General features: G+C 34.2%; 1 pseudogene; it reads right to left on the bottom strand.

Annotated features, from left to right (window-relative positions):
• Positions 1 to 2,154: 2,154 nt before the first annotated feature.
• Positions 2,155 to 10,485, bottom strand: LOC111908791 (E3 ubiquitin-protein ligase PRT6-like; annotated as a pseudogene).
• Between the last annotated feature and the right edge of the window lie 239 nt (positions 10,486 to 10,724).

Here is a 10,724-nt window from a genome sequence, read left to right on the forward strand (position 1 = left end):
ATAATTTTATATGTTTAAAAAAAAATTATTTATAGATTTACTTATTTTGAAAATTAAATTTGTATTTAATGTTTCATAATAGAAAATAAAATACCATATACAAAAATTAGAATCCATTGCATAAATTTAATGTCATACAATTCTATTTCTTACAATATATAAATTTGCATCTAATCTACTATGTACATCAAATTCTAACTAAGTAAAGTTGCATCTTACCTTTCATAATTCTTTAAGACTAATGCTCCACACAGCTGATTATATGGATAAGCAGTTGTACATTGGCCCATCTCACTCAATAATGACTTAGCCAAATTCAACTCCAAGTCTGTACTGTGGATTATTGTCAAGGGCATCACTATCACTTTGCTCTTTAGTATCCTCTGCAAAACAAAACAAAAAATATATATCAAAAAATGATTTTTTTTAGTTTTATATTATAATTATGCCTAAATGATCCTGCCCGATGATCTTGCCCAACAAAAGAGCACACAAACATGATTAATGACTAATACAATATATGCATAAATCCTAACTAAATTGACTTTATTTACCCCTTTGCAGATTCTAACTACTAATACTAATTTGTTATTGCTAAAAAGAAAAAGAAAAAGAAAAAAAGTCACCTGTTCTTTTAATTATGGAATATTTAAACATGCAGTCAAAATCATAAGAGCAACATCCATTGTAGAGGCAAGTTCATTTTCAAATTTTCTATGTCTATTAGGACGTGCAACTATTTTGTAATTAAAATCTTCCTGTTTTAAAGCATAATAATAGATTATTAGCAACTCCAAAAACAAATTTAATAATAATATAGATAAGCTTCCAGTGAATTTTAAAACCTCAGTAAGACTCTGAGTAGTTCTAGGAAACTTGGAACGATATTAGGACTTGAGTTCATCTCCCCAATCTTCAGCAGGAACTTCAATAGTCAATGCAGCAACAGCAAGACTCTTCAGCTAAGTCCATTGCATAAAGAAAATACATGTCAGTTTAAATATTTTTTTGAAAATGACAAAAAAGAAAGAGAATATTGAATACCTTGACAGCCTCAACATTTTTTGCTTCATATCAGCATCAACAATACAATATTGTAAGAAGTTATTGGGACAATTAGGCTCTGTTTCAACCATTTGGTTTTGGTGTAAATATTACCTGCGGGTCAGCATGTCATATAGAAAATTACTTACAAGTTACAAGTAAAGCATATCACTTACAATAGTCAAAACAATCACATCTTGACTACCCACATACTATGTTTTTTAGTCCCAAGTTGTGTAATATTAATGATTTTGTAATTCACAATTGCAAACCTTAAGACCACGTGAAGTTGCCCAATTTTGCAATAATAACTCAAAGGCAGAATTTAGAAACGACCTGCACTTAAACCCAGATAAAAAAGAAAGAGAAATAATGTTTACATATATCATAGAATCAAAAGGAAACAACAATAAAAAAGAAAAATGATTTCTCACATGACATCACTATCAAGAATTGATGAAAGAGGGTACTCCACACTGTATTTCCAACAGGCTTGACACCAACACCTGAAAGCTAGAAAAAACGATAACACAAATAAAAATAAATGTAAGATTTGAGATAGCAGATGCATGAGTATGAAAGAACCAATAGATGATAGAATTAGTGAAAATAAATCATGGAAACAAGGAGTTAAATGGTCTTTCAGCATACCATTTGCAAAAATTGGCCGGTGTTGATCTTTAACGTTCCCTAAAATGGGAAGAACTTTGGAAAGCACACATGAAAGAAGACTCATGAAAGAAGACATGAAAGAAGACTCATAAGGATGTCAAAGAGTTGGATAGAGGACTAACCATCAGAAGTAGAAAAGTCTGCAAGTATTTGAACCATAGCTAGAAGAGCTGAGTTTTGTGCAGACATGCGAAGAAATAGTTCTTCCATCAAATATGGAAATAAAATCCTTGAACCCATTTGATACTGAAGCATGTCATGCATAAAATATTTCAGCAAATAACGACAACTGCAAATGTAAATCTAGTAATTTTGATCCTTATTTAATTTGGCGTTTGTATAATGTTTTTGATCTCTCTTCCAAGTATAATGACTATATTTTTGGGACCAAAATTGCAAATATCAGCAATACTCGGGGACCAAAAAATGTAATTTATCTTGGCATTAAATAAACCTGCAGCATGTCTTCCAGCTTGGTGAGCACAATTTACCACACAACAAGCATAATGCAGGTTCATCTTGAACTGCTCCACAGTCAACACACTTCTGTTTTATGTACCTGAAGATTAAAAAAAGGCCCTAATAAATCAGATAAAGATCAAAATCATAGTTTAATTAAGACATTTTTTTAAAAGAATAGTAAGAACCTTTGTAAGAGATCTTGGTAGAGGTAAGGCAAAACCATCAACTTAAATGGGATAACAGGGGTTTTGTACAAAACCCCTACTTCAAATTCTCTAGCAAAATGATGCAACCATTTTAAAACCAGAGAACATGACACCTCATCATTAACATTGTTCTCTAATGTTGGAATCTTGAACATCTTCTCCAACTCTTCAATTTCAACAAACTCTTTAGCAAAACCATAAGCAAAATCCATTTTATATTCAAATGATTGTGATGATCTATGGGCCCCACTAAACGGTGCTAAACTTGAAGAGTTCATTAATTTCCATAACAGTGCACACCTTCTTAAGATTGGAAAGCTCAAGCTACAAATTGTCTCCTTAATATCACGAGAACTATCAATATAATTGGAAACAAAATATTGACGTATTAACACATGTTCACCCATGAATTTGTATATGTATGTGATGAGAGTTTCATGGTAACTGAAATCATCCATAGCATATTCGTTTTCCCCAAAGTATGTTATTACAGCCTGTAAGATAGAATTAACAAAAGAAAACAGATGACTTACACCAAAGGATAAATAGATTAAAGAAACTAGAAAGAGTAAAATATATTTGTCTATATTGATAAGAAGGATAAAGTAGGTTTACAATTTACTCAAAAAGAAGAGAAGTTATATAAACCTGAGTAATGGAGACAACATAGCACATATGAACAAGAGGCAAGAATGATTTGTCAGAGGACATAAATGGGACTGGAAGACAGAAGAGGATCCACATTAAAGTTGAAAAAGGATCAGATGCAAGGACAGGATTGGATGCCATTGTCCAAAACTGTACATCAGGGAATCGTATGCCCATGTCAGCATTTTCCAATATGCTCATCATATTATCTGAAAACAAAAGAAAACAATATCAACAAAATCAATTTCACAAAAAACATGCAAACTCATTAAAGTAAAAGAAATAACATACCTTCAACTCTGTTTGTATGACCAGGTAGTTCATTTAGAGTATTAGCGTGTATAGACTTAGCAAACTGTTGAATACACCTTAATCTTAAAAGAACATCAAGAGAATTTTGGGCACGAATGTTGTGGACAATTTTCAGCAACAATGACAGAATGAAGCCACTAGAAGATCTTAATTCCTCATACAATGAACTAATGCTATAATTGGTGGCATGTGAAGTTTTTTCAGATCTTACAGCAATTTCTGTAGACACAAGGGAATACTTCAGTGTGTCCCACATGATCATTGAGTCGCTTAATCGACTTGATCCAAAGATTTTATCATTTCCTGGAAAATACATTTCGTGTAGTAAATGAACCACAGATTCAAGATTCGCGCCTGTTCCTCCTTTGTGTTTTACCGGAAAAGATTTGAGGAATTCATTCCTTCTAGAAACATCCGCAGAAGCTTGTAAAAGAGAAAGGGATTGTTTAAGAAGAAGGAGATGCTCAGATGATTCATAGTTAGCAGCATCCATGGGGGACAGATTTGGAATTTTGGAAGATGCTACACTCTCCTTCATTATCATTCCTTCTCTAGGCAAATCAGGTAGTATAGAATATGCAAGGCCCCGACAAACAAGACATAAAAACTCCCCCTGGACATCAAAAAACAAAAATATAAGAAAAAAATTATGAATTATTCGCATCAAAATCTACAATGGACTTTAACAAAATGCACCTGATCTGGATCCACAATATGTCCTCCTTCAAAATTAATCCTTCGTGTGTATCTACATACAATATATCCCACATCTTAGGTGATCCCAAAATATATATACAATGTTTTGGTCATGTATATTTCTGATAAGGGCAAAATAGTCATTTTACATTGGTCATGGACCAAAACCAAATCACATTGATAGCCCAACCGGAAACTTTCTTTCAGGGACGAAACTTGCAATTTACCCTTGTTAATTTTATAAAAGATAATGAGAGATAAGGGTAAAATAGTCATTTTTACCTTTCCTTCAGCGAGTGTAGATAACGATCAAGGCAACCTTGATGAACATCATGGCCACAAGAAGTAACATAAATGCCATTACAATCCGAAGGCCCAAATCCATCATATGGCAACCGTGAAGTAACTGAAGCACCTATCTGAGCCTTACCACTAGGCGACCCAACATTTTCTGATGAAGATGATGATGATGATGATGGATTATTTACAACTTCATGAGAGAGAGAAGCAATGTACTTTCCAAGCAAAAGAGCTTCATTTGTATCATAACTACTGTATGAACTACTTCCAGGAATCAAAAAATCCACCTTATCAATCAAAACATCTGATTCACCCGGATTATTTTCCATAACATCCAGAATGAGTGTGTACATATCTTCTTCAAATGCATCACCCGACGCTGAAGCTGTGGTTGGTTGACTTTGACTACTATCATGTGCTGTTTGAGGAGGAATATTTATATTGTTCAGAGAAGGAAATCGGGTTTTTTTAAACTCCAGAAAAGCATCAACCTCTCTTGGTTGACCAGTGGATGCAAATTCATTAGTTGCAGTCTGAATTACTTCCATTAACTGGGAATTTACTGTTTCAGATGATTTAATAGTCAATGTGTCCTCATTGGCTTATTCTTTTCTAGATCTTTGAGCTTCTTTTTCCCATGATGGTGGACCTTTGTCAAGTAAACTCACAAGCCTGGATTTCTTGTATCAGGAAATCAGATATGAAGTCGGTCCATGGTCAAATAGTCAAAGAGCCAAATGTAATATAAAACGACAATAGATTACCAACCTGGAGAAGAATTAGAAAAGAGACAGGAGTTTTGGAATTTGCATCATGACAAACAGAGCAGACTACTTGTACATCAGAATCATTTGTGACATCAGGAAGACTTTCTTCAGGGTCATTTGTGTCATCTAAGCTAGTGTCTTCTGTAATATTCTCCATGAACTTTGACTGTTGAGCCTTCATCTTTTCCTGTATGTAACATAACAGAATTCAAAATTAAGAAGGGTAGCAGAAATCTCTTTTATTTTCTAAGGGCGTCTCCAATCCAAAACCATTTGTTACACCAAAATGGTGTTATCAAAAGTTGGTGTAAAGGTTTCCTTCGAGCAAATTGATCCTTCAACTTTAAAATTATGCATTTTTAGTTTATTATTTGTATGATAATACTATTTATGTAAATATTTGTTACTTGTGACGTTATATTATGAATTTGATTGATATAACCTATTATATGTATTAATTCAACTTTCATATTTCAAACTTATTTAAAAATGAAGTACTTCCTAATAATTTAAAACAAAATACATATTTAAATAAAACACATAACTGAAGCTCATTTCAGTCCACAAAATGCTTTAACTAATTGATCATTTGTGGGGAAACCATTCCAACGCATAAATGTTCAATATTTTTTTAAACATATGTCTACTATTTTCAAAATGCATGTGTAACATTTATTTTAATGTGTGTTGAATATATTTATTTCAAAATACAAGTGTAATTATATATGAAATTTGTATAAAGCTAATAGATACAATGTTTTTCTTAAATCTAAAAAAGTTGAAACTGTGACTGACCATTATAGCAACTTGTCTCTCACGTGCTTTTGCCTTTCTTTTTTCACTATCAGAAACAGGTGCACTGTTGTTACTCACATTACTAGAATAAGATAACTGATTAACAACTTCAGGCGCCAACATTTGCAGTTTTGTTAAACATCCAGCATCCAGCTCAGCAAACTTCTGAAGAAGATTCTTAATCAAAGAACAAAGGTCAAACTCACCAGACTCCACATAGTTATAAGCATTTTCCTTCTTATTTATCCTCATTAGCGACACAAGAAGCGACAACAAGCTTTGATCATCATATCCATCATTCAACCCTGTAGATATTTCTTCAACAGCAAAGACTAAAAGGGGAATAGAATTATCAAAACCACCAGATTGTGACTCGATCTGTGCTTGAGAAATGTCTAATGCTAGTGACAGAAAGTGCAATGTTGTTATAAGAACTCCATCTGGCGCATGCGATGCTATTAATTTATCTGTAAAAAGCGCGTAGAAAAGAATAGATCGGATGATTTGAAGAACTATTTACATGTGGCTACTTTAGCTAACCCATTATGTCACAACTGGAAATTTTGTGTCATGTAATCTATACATTCAAGTTAATGTGAATCAAAAACTTCAATCAAATACCTCATACAAGTACTACAAATAGTCATCAAACAATTGGAAACCCTAAAAGTTCTTGTTTAGGTACACCTTGGACTAGAACTTCCTTATTGGATCCAAGTGGACCAATAAGCTTCCAAATAGACTATCATGGGCTTAGAACCCTAATTGGGCTCTAATTGGACCCACACTTATTTATCTCAAAATTTTGGGCCATACTGGGCCTAGAATGAAATAAATCACAAGCTTTGATCCATAATTTAACCTAACCTAGCTTAATAAAGCATAAAAATCACAATTTTATTTTATAAGGCCAATGAACACCCAAACTACCTCAAATATTGGGCTTAAGGGCAAAAAGCCCAAAAATCTTTTTTTTCTCTTCCCATTCTCGGCCCAAGGCCCAAACCCAAAGAGAAATGGAAGTGTTGACTTTGGATGCCACCTCACTATTACCCATAGGACTTCCATGCATTATTTCTCATTCTTCCATGCATATCACTTCAAGATCACATCTCTTCTTCCTATCTCTCTCACTCTCGGCCATACACCCACACAAAAACCTCTCAAATTCTCTCTAGATTACTCAAGAACTCTCCTTCCTCCCCTCTCCAAAAATCTCGAAAATTAGGGACTTTCAAGAGGATCTTGCAAGTTAATCATCATCTAAGGTAAGATTATACTTGGATCTATGGTTTAGATTCTTTTGTTATCAAAATCCTTTCCTAATCTATGCAAAAATCGTGATCTTGCACCCTAGAACCATCTCAAACTCGAGATCTACCAAGGAAAGGTGCTAAGGCCAAAAATCATCAAGTTTTCCTCCATCTTTTCTTCCAAAAACCGAAACCACACCCAAGGTGAGCTTCATACCCCCTATTTTCTGTTTTTATGAGTTTTGTGGGGGGGGGAATACAAGTGAAAGTGTAGATCTATATGTGTTTTGTATGCCTTGTATGATTTCCATGCTTGTATGTATGCATTTGTGTGTTATAATGTTGGATCTAGCCATAAAACCCCTCAAAACCGAGATATATCTTGTGTTAAATGATTTTAGCTTCAAATATATTTCTACATACAAAGTGTTTCAAGAAAAATGGCTAAGTGGTTTAGTAATAATTTTCTTTTGGTTAAAAACACAAATTTTGGGCCTAAAATGTGAAAAATAAAAAAATTAAGGGTCCAAATTGGCATATCACGGATTCTGATGGATGAAGTGTGCCAAAACAGTTTCCATAAATCAATTTCTGGAAATATACTCATTTAGGGGATTAAAAACATAAATTTCAAGCTTAATGGGCTAAAAATGACATTTTCGGCCCAATGAGGCCCATTATGCGAATTTTTCTGTTTTGGAGGGCCAAAACTGTGATTTTCTGTAAAACAGTGGACCATAAGTGATCCAAGTCCTTTTCAAAGGTTTAAAATGCTTTTTAAATTTAAAAAGGGCCAAAGTTGCAAAAAATTTCCAATTTGGGCCAAAATTGTCAAAGTTGCGAAAAGAAGGGATTAAAACCGAGAAAACTGCTTTTTCAGGGACTTAAACTGTTTTCTATTAAAAATATGCTGAAAAATATTAATTTCAATAATTTTTGGTGTTAAAATGTCAAGAAAATTAATTTAAGGACCAAACCGGGAAATATTCAATAAAAGAGTTGAAAATGTAAATTTTACAAATAATGAGGGGCTGAAAACAGAAATATTTCAAGGCTAATTCAATATACACAATTTGATCAAATAATGGCGCCGCGACTATCGACGAAATACAATACATTACAATACCAAAAGTCGTTGTTAAACAAATTGGCTCGGTCTCGAGCCAATAGAAATCTACAACTACTAACACTACGACACTACGATTCATACAAGTAACGTTTGGTAATACATATACATGCGAGTGTGCACAGACGTCTACGCACCATCTTTGGGCCCCAAAAGTGTAAAATCTTGTTCGTTGAGCCTAGCTAGCCCAATGACCTGATCTTAAGGCCCGAAGACATTTTTTTACGGAGTGTTGGGTTTTACCGATCCGACACAACGTAAATGGACTTTCAATGGGTTGTATACTACTGGTCCCCAAGGGTCCTTTGGTATTGCTAGTAAAGTCTACATTTCATGCGAGGCGGGTCGGGGACCCCTCGTACATTTTTATCCCCAACCGGTTAATGGAGTCACCGGGGTCTTCGTGACCTCTTTCTCTTCGGATGTGGGACTACACCTAGTCAGGGCGATTGGATAACGTGATTAGTACGGACGACGCCTTCGGGTTCGTTAGTATAACTATAAACTGGGCGTTTGTGTAATGCGGGTTTGTAGTAAATAATCATGCTCGAGAACCTTCCAACGTCGCCTGGGACTGACACTATACGCTATGCAATGGTTTCAATGTAACTTCATGTAATTCAAGGAACTAGGAGAACATCGGGTTTTCCTAGGGTTTTCAATACATACAATTTTAGAATACATACGATTTCAACAAACAATATTTTACAAGTATAGAAAACAAACAAGCATACTTATGGATCTTCACACCTTTTTGACTATACTATTTTCAGAAAATATCGGATTTTCTGGCGGTTTTTCAAACGACACGAAACATTGTTTTTTTTAAATACAACTTATGAACTCACCAACATTTCATATGTTGACGTTTTTCAAAATACTTGTATTCTCAGGGAACCAGTGAACCAAAGGAAATCATATTCAGTGACGGTTGCAGTTTATCTATGTATGAATTGAACAATTTAATTTTTGGGAATGTAATGTTTAACCAATGAATTTCATGTAAACGCTACTGGTTGTACTGTATTGATGGATGGTGACGAATGTTGTTATGTTTCATATATATTCAATGTTATGGTATACAATTGAGTCACGACAGCCCCCGGACGTTTCCGCCGTCTGGTTCGGGGGTGTGACACATTAAGAGGAGGATAGATTTTTGTCCATTTTGGGAGCTGATTCATCAATGCAGCCACACTACAAAAATGCAAGTATCTTTCTTCTGCAACTTGCAAGTCTCGTGAGTTCCACCGAGGATGATACAAATCCAACTCTTTCCAGTATTCCAACCGTAGTTTGTACATACCCTAACACAAATGGCATTATCATAAATTTAGTAATGCAAAGGAATTTAACTTCACATTGATTAAAAAAAATACTCATCCCATTACCTGTTTGATTCCAGATGGATACGAGTACTCAGCTACAATATCCAAAATTTGTTGAAATTGTTCAACTATGGAAAGGTCACGAGGAAGCGATTTTACCAGTTGACTATGAGTAGCGTTTCCAGTTGATAGCTTATAGATTAACTCACGTTGTAGACATTGAGTTGTAGTTAATCCACAAAATCGCCTTTCTTTTACTATCTGTATAATTAGATTTAGCATTTCTTGTACCAAAACCGCTTCATACCTGAAAATATCATAAATATCATTATTACATTACTTACTGTTAGTCTCACTGATTAGATATTAGCTTTGGTGATGACATTAGAAAAAAATCCAGACTCTCGATAACCGAGCCGGTCGGTTTAAAAAGGTTTTTCAAGTGTTGCGGTCGGTTTTACCTAGTCAGTTTATAAAGAAGCTTTTGCTGACATGGCAATAAAATCTTTAACATAATTATCATAAAGATTCTATAAATACATGTTCATTCCTTATGAAGGGAATCCGTGCAACAGTCTCTCAATTTGTTAAACAAAAAAAATCTGTTATAGCCTTTTGTGTGAGAATTAGTAAAAATTCATCACTGATTTGAGCTTTCCTTCTAGATTAGCTTTTTTGTGAATTTTCCATTCAAAACAGAAAATTACTTTCCATATTGATCCTGTCGATTTAGGACAACAATGAATCTATTCCAATTGTTCATCAACACCTATGCATAACAATAACATGTTCTCCCACACAAAGAGAAAGTTTTAGGAAGGATACGTACTCGCTAGATCTTTCCAAATTTAAGGAAGGATTCGTAGTTAGCAGCATCCATGGGGGATAGATTTGGAATTTTGGGAGATGCTACACTCTCCTTCATTATCATTCCTTCTCTAGGAAAATCAGGTAGTACAGAATTTGCAAGGCCCCGACAAACAGGACATAAAAACTCCCCCTGGACATCAAACAACAAAAATATAAGAAAAAAATTATGAATTATTCACATTAAAATCTACACTGGACTTTGATTTTTGTTTCATATTACCAAACTTGCACAGTCAAGGGCATTT

This window comes from Lactuca sativa, chromosome 6 (assembly GCF_002870075.4).
Source record: "Lactuca sativa cultivar Salinas chromosome 6, Lsat_Salinas_v11, whole genome shotgun sequence".
Taxonomy (NCBI): Eukaryota; Viridiplantae; Streptophyta; class Magnoliopsida; order Asterales; family Asteraceae; genus Lactuca; species Lactuca sativa.